Consider the following 16,565-nt stretch of genomic DNA (forward strand, 5'->3'; position numbering starts at 1 on the left):
TATATATATATATATATATATATATATATATATATATATATACGTATATCGAACTGAAAATGAAAAAGCTAATTGAATTAGGGCTTGAGTGAATCCTTAAATCCCTACTATTTATTGTTCCATCTGTACTCTTTTATGTTGAATTTCCCACCAAGAGGTCCAACCTGCTTTTCTGTCATGTTTACATTTAGACATGCATGTGTCCGCTGGAGCTGAACGATTTCAGGAGAAAATTGTAATGCGGATCCAACAGTTATTGCGATCTCGATTTCATTTGCGATTTTCATCACAATGTACAATGAAATTTACAAACATGATAGAAAATGCCATTATACCATTAAAACAATAAAGGTTATTAATGTAAAAATTCAAAGACAGGAAAGGCATTTTATGAGGGAGGCAGTCATTTTTCAAGTTGTTTAAAATGGTTCAAGTAAGGCAAGACGTACCGTACTAATTGCCTTCAAGTATGATTTTGTATTTGTGTAATTCCGTACTTCATATGAAAATGAATTTTTTTTAACCCCAAAAATGTTTTACAGTACATTTTCTGTGTACATAAATGTCAACCCATATGCCAATAAAAAAAAAACAAAGTTAAGTTGATTAAAAATATAATCTTGAGACCTATCATCTTATATTATGATCACAAAACTCAGTACTCTGTGGTGCAAAATAGTGCAAATATTGATGAGATTGAAAATATTGAATACAAATTTGACATTGAACCTCTTCGTCATGATGACGTCCATTTCCGTGTTCCGGTCTTAGAGCACCGGCTAAATTGCCAATCTCTTTCTCATCTCATTTTATTTATCTATCTTATCTATTTGTCTAGATAAGTATTTATTGTTCATACATTATTCATCGAAGCACTTATTTTGGGTCTCTATCAACTCTGCATTTCACTTTAGTGATTAGCCGCCTCCTCGTTCGTCTCCTTGGTGAAAACACTACTTTTTAGTGGGGTCATTTATTTTTCACCAGGGAGGAGCGAATATGCATCAAGGAGCTCGTTTTATTGCTGCTACGCACCGACTTACATGGAGTGCAAATAAAGTCCATGCTGTTACGGTGCAAGCTATCTTGGCAAGCAGCATTCAAGTAGCCGCAAATACTTATGGGAGTACAGTACCTTTTTTTTTCCAACTAGTTCGGTGCTGGTTAGTGTGCCCTGTTTACTGTAATATGCCCCAGATACGTGAGCGTGGGGGGGTGGCCTTTTGAAAAAACAAAACAAAACAAAAAAACACAGCTTTGACATGCTTGAAATCACATTGTCTGAGCTCACTGAGACACTGTCCGCTCCAGTGCTCACTGCACTTCTGAATGGGATTATGGGCGAGTCATTCCATTACTCCCCCCACCGCCTCTCTCAACAAATATACACCTTTTAGCAATGGTTTGTATTTTTCTTCGCACATTTAACCCATAGATCCAATGATGGCAGCCAGAATAAACTTTGAATAAAAAGAAAAATCATTCGAAAATGCTACTGGAAGTATGAAAACGAAGTTGAAGTGCAAAGACAATTTAGGAGGGCGTTTCAAAAAGAACCACCAACACCATTTACCATCACTCGAATTAGAGGTTCGTTTGAAGTTCACCAGACCTCACACCACTAGACACTAGAGTCGAGACTGCAAGAGTAACAGAATTGAGAGAAACCATTGGATGTGTATGCACGCAAATACCAAGGGAATTGTTTCATGATTTGTGCCATTTGTGCTGTCAGAAGTTTCTGGACCAGAACGGACATCAGTTTGAGAACAAGCAGTGCAAAAAAAAAAAATTTGAAATATGCTTGTAAATCCTTTTGGTGACCAACCTCTTTGTCTTTCTGTCCACTTTATTATACCCGTCCGGGCGTCCGTAGTGGATTTGATAAATTAATGAAAATGTCCAGGTTTAATTGTTTTTCACGAGACCAATCAAATGAGTTTAATTTGACAGACATTTATCACGACAAATGAGAGGTGGCCGATTGCTTTCTAAATTTTTTCCATGAGAGGCATAGTGCCCCATTACCAGCATGTGTGACGTCGACACTGGCAAGATGAGAACTCGATAGAGAAGACGTAGCAGCAGTGGGGATGAGTCCATGTGGAGCGCGGACTTCTTTATGAGTCTGTGGTGGGGCGCAGGTGCACTCAGTTATAAGCGTGCAAGTGCCATAGAAAACAATCTGCCGCTGAATTGGGATGAAATGAAGCCCCAAATGAACTAGCAAGCAGTCTTTGTTTCATGTTTCAGATTGACCTATATTTCTCATCCGATCCAATCCTCCCCTCCCCCTGCTATTGTGACCATATGGCCAAAGATTAAAAAAATCCCCTTTTGTATGTTCTAAATGTAATGTAGTGACAGAATACAAGTTGTAAACTCAATCAAAATGTGTTGTGACTCAAACTACCTCCAACAGAATTTGAGTGTTTATGAATCAAAATTATTAAATTCATACTAAATTATTAAGACATTAGTTTAGTAACCTACAAAAAATGTAGTAAACCTGTGTGAGGTTACTGGATCAACAATAAACACACAAGGAATTGGAGTCCCTTGAGTACTCTAGAGACAAGATCATTTTTACTCACAAAATATATTTAAAACGCAGTAGAAAGTTTTCTCTGGTAGTTCAAGTCACACTAGCAGCAAACACGCCACTAAAACAAAATATACATTTAGGACATAAGCACAAACAGGTACAAAGATTCACTAAAGGTACCTGTAGTGCGGTATGCTGATACAATGGTAAATGCACAAACGCTGCTGAGAGCAATCAAGTACTATGGAAAGTGCTTTGTTACAGCTCCAGCTGTTGTGAAATGCACTATATAAAGGTGTAGAGAATGAATATGGTAAAATTGCCAAAACGTGGATGTGCAGGAAGAAAATGGTAAAATGTCACTGAGGAAATATAAGTCAACTGTCTAGGAAGTTAATGGCAAGAGGGAAAGTTGGAATGTTGGCTACATGAGGGAAAGAGCTCTAAAAGGTTGTGGTGGGTCTTATGTCCTTGCATTGTCAAAGTCCTCAAGTACCAATGATGCTCTCAGTAGTCCTTATTGATAATGAGTTATTGTCAAGCCCTGATACGTAAAAATGATTTAGGCCAGGGGTGGGCAAACTTTTTGATTGGCGGGCCACAATGGGTTCTAAGATTTGACACAGGGGCCGGACCAGGAGCAGATGGATGGAGTGTTTTGGTTAATTCACCTCATCGGAGAAGAATTTTTATTTTAAATGAAAGTGAACAAAAGCATTACAACAAAATATATGTCTTTGACACACCACAGTATTTATCAAATAAAACATTAACAAGGTTTAATGATTTAATTTTTTCTCAAGTTCGGCGGGCCGGATTAAAACATTTAAGGGGCCGCATGTGGCCCCTGGGCCGTAGTTTGCCCACGCCTTATTTAGGCCTTATTTTTTGGGATATTATTGCAAATGTAACTCAATACATAAATACAAATGATACTAATGCAACAGATCATCACTGGCACAAACAGAGCAGCAGAGTGGCAATACAACAACGATGATTTCAGTGATACTGACTGAACAAAAGTGTGCAAAATTGTGTTTTATTCCAGTTTTTTTGGAAGGCTATACATGCTTTAAATTGAAATATTTAATTCAGGATGACATTTTAGCACTTCAGGGTAGGGCTGGGCGATAACCCGAAAATGTATCGTTCCCGAAATTTATTACAATGACCGACATCATTTTGCCCATGTCTGTAAATTCGGTGTTAACAAAAAAAGAAAAGAAAAGTCTTTTCTGTCTGCGGCAATGTTCATGACCCTTTAAGACGGCTACAGCGCGTCAAGTCACGTGACTCCACCCATTTGAACAAGAAAGAAAGCAGACGACGCGGTCGTAGCTGGCGATTCAAGTCCAAAAGCGGCTGACACGGCTGAAGACGAAGTAACGTTAGTTGAAGTTGTTCCTGTTGCGCTTGTGCCGAAAAGAACTTCGCCATCTGTCTTTTGGAAATGTTTCGTGTTCCATAAAGACGATGTTTGAGCAAAAGAACACGAATTACAAAGCAGCGCGTCCAACCTTTTCTTTTTCACCCCCCACACTACAACCATGCTGTGCTGAAAGTTAAAAGTGAGAAGCAAGGTTTGACAAGTGACAACAGCCCATTAACGGAGGCGACACCATACGAGAGAACTTCTCAGAGCTGGACGCGATGGGCCTAGCAACATAGCTAAAAATTTTGCTCCTCTAGTTACAGTGGCGCGCACAGGATTTAAACGCTTCATGAAAGAGATTGTGGAAAAAGTAATATTTTTAAATAAACATTTTTGAGATACATATACTTTTCCTGTGCCATAGTTTTTGTTAATTTATTTATGTAGAAATTGGTATCCTTTAGTGTGTGAACATATGAGTCATGGTTTCTTAGCGTAACATTGTTTCACACTTTTGTTTAGTTAAGACATCAGGAAAAAATAATGAAATGACATTCACATTACTTAGATGGACATTAAACAAGGTATGGGGATTTTTTATTTACTCAAAAAATGCCACAATACACAAAAACATATTTTTTAGTATAAAGAACTAGGTATCCAATTATTGTTTCCGTGTGTGTATAGATACTAATGTTTTACTGCCTAAAAGCCTCTATAGTATATGACTGCAGTTCTAGTTTTTCGACACCAGATGTCATTATCACTGAAGCTTTGAAGATTCAAACCATTTTGAACCGATTGCTTCAAATGGTTCAGCGCTTCATAAAAGCTTCATTTGCCCATCACTACATGACACTCCAGTACAGTAGATGGCGATATGCATCACGTCTCCCCAAAAAAAAAAAAAAAAGTAAACCATGACGATGACTCGCACCTTGGTCTGCCAGCAAGAAGAACACGCTCAACATAAGCAGTACGAGGTTAGACGAGACTCCTGCTGCAATCAAGGAAGGCGGGAGGTAAGACATATCCCACACGGAATTCTGACAAAGCGTTCGAGGCAAATGTGAACGACAAAGATATCTGATTCCAATAAATTGTTCACTACACATTTTGACCTCCAGCACACCTTCACAATTTCCTGTATTTATATGAATAAATGCATATCTTCAAAGCATTTCAGTCATTTCACCAAATCACTTCATGCAGTGAGATAATGCCATTTCTTGTCATATTGTAAGATGAAGTAATTTCAAATAACTAAATTAATGTCATAATAAATAAAGAAATATAAATATTAGTCCTGTCAAGTGATTAAATTTAACTAAATGCAAAAAATTTATAATTTATTGTGATTAATCACATTTTTCAACGACTATTTTTTTGTGAAGCTTGTAACAGGTATTTATGTAATAATATTGAAAACATTTGAATAATATCTTGACATGTAAAAACATTTTACAACCATAAGCATTTTATTCTTAGTCTAGCTTTCACAGGACCAGTTCTACCTGCCAGCTGCTAGCTCCTTACGGACATATGCTTCATTGACTGTTTCTTAATGCCTGCAACGTCTGTAACATAGAACTCATGAAGGAATAACATAATCCTGGGTCAGCAGACACCTAATTAATGTGTTAATACATGATACATTTTTATATAAGCAACCCTTATGATTGTAACGTATTTTTAATTCTTTCTAGGCAGGAACTGTCCGAACAAAAAATTCATGCAATTTGTAATAAGACACTTTGTGGTACAAAAGGTCACTCAGGACAAGGTAATTTAATCTTCGGGCAAGAGAAGAAAAAATGTCATTTGCCCAAGTTGGGCAAGTAATTTGGCCACTCGGGCAAGGCAAATTTTAGTGGCACTTGCCCTATGGGCAAGCAGTTTTTAAAGTTAACTTCGAACCCTGATGAACACAATGTCAATGAGGTTTTCCAGTCAGGTTTCAAGAAGATGCATAAGCAGAGAGTAAGCCCTTCTACAAGTTTTTAATGATATCCGCCTGACAAATGACACTGAATTTGGCTTTGCCATATATGTAAATTATTGTTGAAATAAATAAAACTGAGTTAACAGAGTTAAAATATTTAATTGCATTAAAAATGTTTCTAACTAATCTCGAGTTAACACTTTAATTTTGACAGCCCTAAAAAATATATTTATAATCTAGTAAATTATGTTGCGCCATTTATGGTCTGTGTCTCCTTCTGGGTCGCTGTTGTCAAGTGACGTCACATTGAAGCAAGTCGATAAACACAACGTCCTTTTTTTGTTTTTTTGTTTTTTTTCAACTTCCCAACTCTGACCTCCTCGTTCAAAGGGGCATTCCAGTGCACTTTTCTGGTCGGAGGTCGAAAAATTCAGACTTCCCACATTCCTCAAATGCAGCATAAGGTTTGACAGCTAACATTATTTTAAGACCTCTCGATACAAATATGTGGTCAAACAAGTCCAAGACTTCGAACTCCTGGAATTGATTATCTCTTAGAGTATTTATTTATCTCTAATAACGTAGCGGAAAGCTCAACATTTCCTTAAACATAAGTGGCGTTGTGTTCATTTTTAAAGTGGGTGAATTAAACTGATTCGTCATTACAATTAGGTTTTGGTGTGACACTGACACCAAAACCTTTTTTTGAAGGAGAAGAACCAGGCCAAAATGATAACTATATTGGCAAGTGTGTTTGAGAAGTGGGGGAACATCTACCCCTGCATTCTGGCAGGCATTGCTTTGGTCATCCTTGTTGCAAGTGAGTGAGTAAGGTAATCTTGAGGAGCAAAACAAGCTTTATGTTTTTTTAATAGTTGATTTATTTTTTTACATTTAATCTTTGGGTGAAAACAAACCTCCACCTTCAAGGAGAATATGTGACTGCCTACTTCAAAATATCCCTGATCCTTTGGACTTCAATTTTGAGAAGGTTTTGGAATATTTTCTTAGGTATCGTAAATTCAAATTCCCCAATGAAGCATGCATATCCTTTTGATTTAAGTTACCTACATGATTTCATATTTATTTTTTATTTATTTATTCAAATAAGGGATTCAATTGTAATTGAATTTTATTTCAAGTGACATAGTGTTTGATTTTGCATCAATTTATTTGTATTTATTTCTTACATTTTTTAATTTATTATAAGTTTTTCAGGAAGGGTTTGTTAAATTTTAACAATAATTTAGGGCCGCAGGCTTGCTGGAGCCTATCCCAGCTATCTCCAGACTGTAGGCCGGGTACACCATGGACTGGTTGCTAGCCAATCACAGGACACACAAAGACAAACAATCGTTCGCGCTCACATACACAGCTAGGGGCAATTGAGGGTTGAAATCTACCTACCATGGATGTTTTGGGAATGTGAGAGAGAACCTGCAAACTCCACACAGAAAGGCCGGAGCCGGAATTGAACCCCACACCTCTGACCTGTGAGACCATCGTGCTAACCAGTCGGCCACCATGATGCTGTCAGGGTTCGCCGTTCGGCGAAGAGGAGGGGGACCCAAAATGCGAGGAAGCAGGGATAAGGGTAACTTAAAGGGAATTTATTTAACAAAACAAAACCAAAAGGCAAACAAGGTACTGGGGCAAACAAACGTGGCTGGGTGCAAAAATGACGAAGACGAACTAAACGTGACTAAACAGAACAAAAGCCGAGGAATAAAGACCGTGACAAAAACCAGGGACATGTGCGGGAGCGAGAGCGAGAACATGAGCGTGAACGAGATCAGGGAGCGGTCGTGACAGTCCAAATGGAGCAGACAAGGCCAGGGTGGTGATGTCCGTGAATGGGGCAATCGCGTATCGCGGGCGTAGCGGGAGCAATGCACCAACAATGGGTTGACGGAGTGAGGTGTTTAAATAGTCCATTGATTAGGGGCGCAGATGGGAGTCAGGTGTGCGAGGCTAACGGGGGAAAGGTGCGTGGCTGGTGGGGACGGAGTGCTGAGGGGAAACGCCCCTACTCAGCTGACAAAACAAACACAAGCACATGGCATGGGAGGTGAAAAACAACAAACAAAAACCCTGACATGACCGACACGGGTCATGACAGTTGCCCTTCCAACCCCTCATTGATTGTACACCGTTTGATTGAATTGATTGAATACTGTACCACAAATGTCTTCAAATAAGAAATATGCTATTATCTAATTATCATTGATTGAGTCATGTAGTCCTGTAATCAGTGTTGTTTTCCTCAACGATGACGATGACAAAACTATTTCGTTAACGACCCTTTTTTTCATGACGGTAACGAGACGATGACGAGCTAAACGAGGTTATTTGATGACGAAAACATGACGTGACGTACATGAAATTTTCGTTGATGAAACGGGATGGTACGAAATTGTTAGCGTGTGGTTCGTCAGACCCTCAAAATTTCTGACATCCCTTCCTATTGTACATGTAATCTGTCTTTCAAAACATTGCAATGAAGCGCAACCTATCTTTCGTTTGGGCACGCCCACCACCGGGACAGAACGCAGGGCGCATGCCCCGCACACACACCGTCACACATACTTGTGTCACGCGAACACGTCTGCGGTCATTCGTCTCGGCTCGCACACACTGACACGCATTCCTTTGACGGACCATGGCAACTGTGACACTCGCAAGGCTACTTCGCTCTGATAACCGCAAGCTGATGCAAGTAAACAAGACATACGTTTGATAGAGTTTGTACTTGTGCTACTGTACTATAGAACAAGGCTACTACAAGTCTATGTTGTTAAAACGTTTTTATTTTATGTTGCTTTAAGTGAAATAAAGCCACAACAGTTGCCAAATAGAACATTTTGGTTCTCGTCTTATTTTATTTATTATTATTAATTCCACTGTTACCACTTTTATCTGTTGGTAATGCATAATCCTTAATAGTCCATCTTTGCTATTGGGTGGAAACCTTGTATGCCTATTTTTAACTAAAACGGACTAAAACCTTTTTGAGTTTTGGTCTAATAAATGTACAAAAACTAGCCTAGAACTTTTTTTTGCGTTTCCGTCAACTAAAACCGATTAAAACCTTTTAGAGTTTTCGTCGACTAAAACCGACTAAAACCTTTTTGAGTTTTCATTGACTAAGATTAGACCAAAGCTATCACGAATAGGAATGACTAAATCTGACGAAAACATATACATACATTAAGCATTTTCGTCCAAATGACTAAGACTAAATCTAAAATGCCTGACAAAAACTACACTGCCTGTAATATGCAAGTAGATCCACTTTCCTTACATCACTGCTGAAAAACAAAACACAGAAATTTGCCTCGCTTTTAAATCTTCTGAATTCAGCTGATAAGGACAAATGGAACTACCAACTGGATTACACTACAGTAATGCTAACAAGCATTTAAGTAATTTTGTATTACACCTCCAACATCCTCAAGTCTCATGTGCTTCATTTAAGCCCCTCGAGTGGTTTCCAACACTGTCACTGTCCTCAGCCGTCATCCAATGAGGAGTGAGGTTTTGCGAATGTTTGTTGACTTAGTTTCAGAATGACTTTGAAAACAATGTCATATTACAAAATATTTTCTCGAATGTGTAGTTAAAATACAAATTGTGTTGTTATACTATCCCAAAAATGTTTTAACAAAAAGGAAAACAATTTCACATATATATATATATATATATATATATATATATATATATATATATATATATATATATATATATATATATATATATATATATATATATAATGATAATATATAAAATAAGTTTTTCACAACTTCTTTTCAATTAAAACTGCCCCCCTAAATTGTGTGCGGTTGGAAGCATTGTTATAGTCTGGCTAAAAAAAATCCTTCTACTAATAATCTAATAATGATTGCAGTGCTACACATGTAATCAAAACATTTATCCTTGACTAATCGGCACATTAATGCTCAGCACAAACTACTAGAAAAACTACTTGTGCACATCGCTCGCTCGAGTTCATACTTTTTGGGGTCTTTTTTAACTGAGTTAATATATCGCATGCATTTGTGAACATCATTCATACATTGGGTAAGCTGATGAATGGTGAGCAAATGAGTATAAATCTGCCTGTTGCGACAAAACAATAATAATAACAATTCAGAAGATTAAAATCGATTTTTAATGTTGCAGTCCACCACTTAATTTCTATTTAAAGAAATCTTGTGGAATAAAGCATGGAAGCCTTAGCACGCCTGAGGCGGTCTGTTCTTGGAGCTAAAAATACATTTAATTAGTATTAAGCATTTTCGCAAGAAGCTAGAACAAACGGTCGCAACTCACTTGCTTCTTTTACTATTTTATGGCTTATGTTGGGTGAGAAAGCCAGACTGCATTGAGAAACAAAAAAAGGGAAAAAATATAAAAGGTATTTTACACTACCTTGCGTTGCATGGCGATGAATTTCGAAGCTGAGTGTCCATTCCTGTTTAAAACACCGTAGAAAGCTCATGTTTGCGCAGAAAACTAAACGGATACACTTTTAGCGTCGAACTCAACTACTGGTAGATAAATACAGAATTCACGCAGTGTTGGAAAATGGCAAACAGACACGAAAATCTTTGAAAAAAATAAAACAAACCGGATGTATATAAATCCTCTCAGAAACAAGAATAAACCTTTAAGATTCGGTTGTTGCTTTGCCTCTTATGTGTTGCTGTATCCAAAGGTGTGATTAAAATACTTTTGGGAATCAAGCGGCATTTGGCAGCCTCTCTGTCCGCTACAGGCGGGGCCAAAACACAGAGACTGCTACGTTGTTATTACCCTGGACTCCGCCTACCAGACATTTTCCTCTTGTGTCACGCATCAAACTGTTGTGTGTGTGCGTGCGCGCGTGCGCGCATACATGTACACGCAGAATATTAACTTGGTTGCACACAAACTAACTTGCTAAAGTTTATCTTTTTACTTTATTATATTCCCCCTTAATTTATTTTTACTTGAATTTTCCGTTTGGGTTACATATTCACAAAATTCTATGTATATAGGTCATTATTTACAAAATAAAACAAAAAACAAAACAACAAGATTTGTGGTTTTATTTTTTTCAGAAGAAAAAAGGCATTTATGTGGGGTGCTGATAAAGGCAGATCACACATGGAAGCAGGGTATGCCCTGGTCTTCTGGGGGCCATAAGCAAAGTTTCCTTTGTGGGCTCTCTAATTGAGCAGCAGCATCTCTTCATTCATACTTTTTGTGATTACAAAAAACGGCACTACTAATGCATTGGATCCTTTATAATCAGCTACCACTGTACAAGTCAAGACTACATCAAAAACATTAATTTTCCTGCCTCCTAATGTATTTTAATTTGGTCCAGGTGAGTTAAGTGATTGAATTTACACATCAATGCAATAAAATGATGATTAACACACCGACAAAACAGTTTTAACCGAAACCAAACCAAAGTTTCATGGAGCTAGAGACTGGATGGTGGCCAGTAGTCGAACCAATACTTGTTTCCACCTGTTTTGCTCAGTGAGAAGAAATGTCATTTCTGTTTTATCAAATAGTTTGCTTTTTGTGAATTTTGAACGTTATTTCTAATTCTTTCCATGCCATAAGTTTGTGAATGTGGTCTTTACTTGTCTCATGGGACTTCTGAATTTTATTCACCCAGTCATTATATCCATCTTTGAGTCTTGATGGTTCTCTTGAGAACATTTTACAGCAAAAGCAGTACACTGCATCATTTTTTTACAGAATACATGTTATGATTGCGTATGGTTGGAATTTAACTCTAAGAATGTAGCATAACGTTTTCCAAATTATTCGAATTAATTATCTGACTCCATTAATGGTTAACCAAAAACGACCTACATTCATCCGACAATTATGCGTGCTCGTTTTGAGAGAAAGATGACCAGGAAGCCGGCAACTTCACACGGGAGCGGATTTATTCCTGACAAGCAATTCTAATACAAGTCTGGGTCTCGAGGTCCCTCTCAGCACAATCTAGCGCGTCTCTGTGTCCAACAGAAGACGACCCTTCCGAGTTGCCCAGGATCATTTATACATTTCAGCAAACAAAGCAAAGACATCCTACTATTCTACTATTGGCTATGTGTCATTGACAGTTAACTTTAGCTTTCTCTTAGTGGACGTCTTCTGCCCGCAGGATGACGTGTCGGCTCGTCCAATTTCACACAACAGCGCCTTGATGTCTGGAAGGCTCTGCGTCAGCACACCCCGTTATCAGTGTTGTGTTTTTAATCCTGCAAATAAGGATGCCACTACAGCGAGATCCGATACTGTCGGCTTTATTGACATACGCTCAACCCCACACTGAACTGCGTAGCGCCCGCCCATTGTCCCAGCTCAGGCCAATGGACCATACCACACACCATAAAGGGGGTGTCTGGGTTAAACCATCACCACCCGGTACATACACACAGATCACACCACATCTCCCCTTTTAAGTAAAACAATGAATGATCTTAAATAGTCCGAAGCATGCTCAACTTAAACAATGACATCACATACTTTTTTTTTTCCCAAAACACCAACATTTAAACAATGACATCAAATACTTTTTTTTTCAAAACACCAACATTCCCATCAAAAATCCAATCAGTACATCCCAATGTTACCCCACCTTTTTTTTTTTTTTCTTTTTCTTTGGATCTGTTTTTTTTTTTTTTTTTTTTTTTTTACAGATCCAGTCTAACGGGCTTCCTGACAGGTCTGCCCGACCTTGTTCTGGGAACGCCGGATTGCGGGCTGGCCGTGGGTGCTGGGGGGGCTGACACTGGAGCGGGTACAGCTGCTGGCGCAATGCTAGGCTCCCCCGTTGGAATCAAGTGATGGCGGTTTCTGCGCACAGTCCCACCAGGCACATCGACCATGTAGGATCGTGGTGTTGTGTGCTCGCCAACCACAGTCCCCGTGATCTTTGAGTCAGTCACCCACACCTCTTGTCTAGGTGCAAGCTTGTCTAGAACATGCACCCTGTGGCGCCTGTTAAAGTGATTCTGTTCCGCCAGTCGCATCTCCTTCTCCTTCGAGTTGACAATCGCGGCGTGAGGAAGAGACGGGATCAGCAGCGAAGGGAGAGTAGGGACAGTGGTCCTGAGCCTATGTCCCATCAGCAGCTCCGCCGGGCTGTATCCGTTCTGGAGAGGAGTGGATCGGTAAGCCAGCAAAGCAAGATAGGGATCCTCAGTCTTCTTGAGGAGGCCTTTTACAGTCTGAACAGCGCGCTCAGCCTCACCGTTGCTTTGTGGAAACTTGGGATTGCTCGTGACGTGCTTAAATCCATAGCTCGCAGCAAAGGTGGAGAAGCCATGCGCAGCAAACTGAGGTCCATTGTCCGTTATCAAAGTCTCAGGCACTCCATGACGGGCAAACATGGACTTGAGATGCACTGTGATGTCAGCAGACTTTGTGAGGGAAAGGTTTGCTACTTCCACATACCTTGAATAGTAGTCAACGACCACCAAGTATGATTTTCCTGCCAAAGTGAACAGGTCCGCCCCAAGCTTTTGCCAAGGTCTCTCCGGGAGTTCTGAGGGCATGAGTGGTTCAATGTGATTTGTGCGTTCTTTAATGCACGTTCTACATTTCTGGACTAGCTCGTTGAGTTGTTGACTTAGGCCTGGCCACCACACAGTTTGTCTAGCGCGCTCCCTGCACTTCACTACTCCCTGGTGACCCTCATGTAACTTAGCAAGGACATCGTTCCGCATCGTTGACGGAATTACTAGCCTGATCCCCTTTAACAGGAGACCATCGTGGACGGTAAGAAAGGCACGTTCTGCCCAGTACAGCTTCAGGACCCCGCTACAGGAATTGTTGGCAGTCCAGCCCTCCTGGCACAGTTTCATGACAGCAGAGCACACACTGTCAGCTTTAAGGTTTTCTCTGAGAACGTCCATGTAGGTGGTGCTCACTGGAAGATTGTCGATGATGCTGTCTACATAGATGTTTGTGCTCTCCATGAGCTCGTTGTCTGCGCGTGTTGTTTCTGCATGCAATGGTGCACGTGACAGAGTGTCGGCTGTCCACAGATTCTTTCCGGCAACATGAGACATTGTGTATGAGTATCCCATGAGCCTCATCCTGAAGCGCTGTATGCGTGGTGGGAGAGTGTCCAAGGCTTGAGCACCTAGGAGACTCAGCAGAGGCTTGTGATCGGTCTCCAATCCAAAGTGATGTCCTAACAGGAAATCTCTAAAGCGTTCACATGCCCAAGTGAGTGCAAGGGCCTCCTTTTCGACCTGTGCGTATCTCTGTTCTACCGCTGTGAGAGAACGCGATGCGTAGGCGACAGGTCTCCATTCATCGCTCCACTTTTGCAGAAGCACTGCTCCCAACCCAAAGGAAGACGCGTCAGCCGACACCTTCGTCTCCTGGTTCGGGTCATATAGCGCCAGCACAGGCGTGGAAGAGAGCTCCTCTTTCAGTCTATTGAAAGCTTGGACTTGGTCAGCTCCCCAGACCCAACAGTTCTTCTTCGAGAGCAGGTCCCTGAGCGCTTTATCCTTCTCTGCCAGCTGCGGCAAAAACCTTCCCAGCTGGTTCACCATGCCTAGGAAGCTGCGCAACTCACTGACATTAGTTGGCTCAGCCATCTCTCTGACAGCTGACGTTTTGGCTGGATCGGACTTCACTCCCTTGTCTGAGATGATGTGGCCCAGGAATTTCACTTCTTGAACTGAGATTTCACACTTCCCAAGGTTGAGTGTCATTCCAGCATCCACCATCTTTTTTAGAACGGCATGAAGTCGAGAATCATGCTCTTCCTGTGTGGTCCCCCATACAAGCATATCGTCCATGTGACACACTACTCCTTCCAGGCCTTCTGTGACTTGTGTGGCCATTCGGTTTTGGAAATGCTCCGGCGCAGAAGTAATTCCGAATGGCAGTCGGTTGAAGTAGAACCTCCCGAAGGGCGTGATGAAGGTAGTCAATTTTGCTGACTCCTCAGCCAACGGAATCTGCCAGAACCCCATGTTGGCGTCGAGCTTGCTGAAGATCTTAGCGCCTGCTAGTGAGCCCAGCGTCTGCTCAACTGACGGAAGGATGTACTTTTCTCGCCTCACCGACTCATTAAGCTTGGTTAGGTCGACACATATGCGTGGATCAGCATTCTTTTTAGGCACCACCACCATGCCCGAGCACCAATCTGTGGGCTCCTCCACTCTACTGATGACCCCGATCCTCTCCATGCGCTCCAGCTCCTTTTTGACTTTGGGCATTAAAGGAAGAGGGATCCTTCGTGGAGTCTTCAGCGAATATGGCACTGCATCGTCTTTCAGCTTGATGGTGTAAGGCTGCTCAACCACCCCCAGACCGTCGAATAGCTTCGGATAGCAGTCTTTCAGGGTCTGAATGCTAATGCTGTCCAGACGAGCTACTAGGCCCAACTTCACACTGGCTGACCTACCGAGCAGGGCTATGTGCAGGCTCCTGACCACAAACACTTCCTCGACAGTCTCTCTTCCTCGCCTCCGCAGCAGGATGTTCGTGGCCCCCAGCACATCAAGTGGAAAGCCGCCTGGACCCAGCAGGGGTTTAGGTGCTTTGTGTAGGGAGGGTTTGTTGCTGGTGTACACTGCATCGAACACATATTTCGGAATCACAGTCACATCTGCGCCAGTGTCAATTTTGAACCGGACTTTTTTATTTTTCAGTTTGAGATTAACAGTCCATGGGTCATTTCCTGCTGCCACAGAACCTAGAAACAGGCTTTCATCCTCTGAGTTCTCCTGAACCTCATTGACTGATTTGGCTGATAGGCACACTCGTTTAAAATGTCCTTTTTTTCCACAGCCGTGACATATGACATCATTAGCAGGACATTGGCTAGGATGGTGCGATTGACTTTTTCCACATTTGCGGCACCGCTTGATTTTCTCAGCTGCATCGTTACTGCCCATCTCTTTCTGAGCCTTTGGCTTCTTGTGCAGTTGCTTGCCTCTGAATGTAACTCTGTCAACTTTAGCAGACGCATCACCTCGCAGACTTGTTTGCTGACGTTTTATTTCCTCACTCTGCCTTGCCATGCTGATTGCTTTGTCCAACGTTAGGTCTTTATCCATCTGCATACGTTCAGACAATTTGGAATCAACTAGTCCTACCACTAGTCTGTCCCTAATCAGTTCGTTATGCAGAGCACCATACTCACAGTGTTCTGACAATGTGTACAAAGCAGTCAAAAAGGAATCCACACTTTCGGTTTCCCCTTGCTTCCTCATATTAAAGCGTGCTCTTTCGTATATCACGTTCTTTGAAACAATGAAGAAGACATGGAAAGCATTCCTTACTGCGTCATACTGCCTCTCACGTGCGTAAGACAGGTTCAGTCCTTTCAAAATGTCGTCCGCCTCGTCGCCAATACAGTATATTAGAGTGTTCACTTGATTTTCCTGGGAAGATGAGTGAAGGTTGCTGGCCTGCCGAAACCTCTCGAACCTCCTAATCCACCTCTCCCAGTCCTGGGGTTTGCTGAAGTCGAACTGCTCCGGCGGTTGAATGCTGAACGTCGCACCCGGCGCCACCACAGCTGCCTCATGTATCCCCGACGAAGAAGCACGTTGGCCGCTTCGCGAACACGGCTCGTCTTGTTCTCCGTCCATCACGTCCACCGTTTCCAATAAACTCAGGACTTTACAAGCTTACTCTGGACACTCGCCTGTAGCCACTTCTGACACCATGTT

At 41.2% G+C, this 16,565-nt stretch overlaps 1 protein-coding gene across 15 annotated transcripts in view; it reads right to left on the minus strand.

The window, feature by feature from the left end:
* Window positions 1–10,621, minus strand: part of pdzd2 (PDZ domain containing 2) — a 144,678-nt gene extending 134,057 nt beyond the window's left edge. For all 15 annotated transcript variants that reach the window (XR_015844661.1, XR_015844663.1, XR_015844662.1 and 12 more), the window contains exon 1: window positions 10,288–10,621. The gene's annotated coding sequence lies outside the window, so the exon portion shown is untranslated. The remainder of the gene's footprint in view (window positions 1–10,287) is intronic.
* Window positions 10,622–16,565: the final 5,944 nt, after the last annotated feature.

This window comes from Idiotropiscis lumnitzeri, chromosome 1 (genome assembly GCF_059441095.1).
Source record: "Idiotropiscis lumnitzeri isolate Australia: NSW breed Sydney's pygmy pipehorse chromosome 1, RoL_Ilum_1.0, whole genome shotgun sequence".
Taxonomy (NCBI): Eukaryota; Metazoa; Chordata; class Actinopteri; order Syngnathiformes; family Syngnathidae; genus Idiotropiscis; species Idiotropiscis lumnitzeri.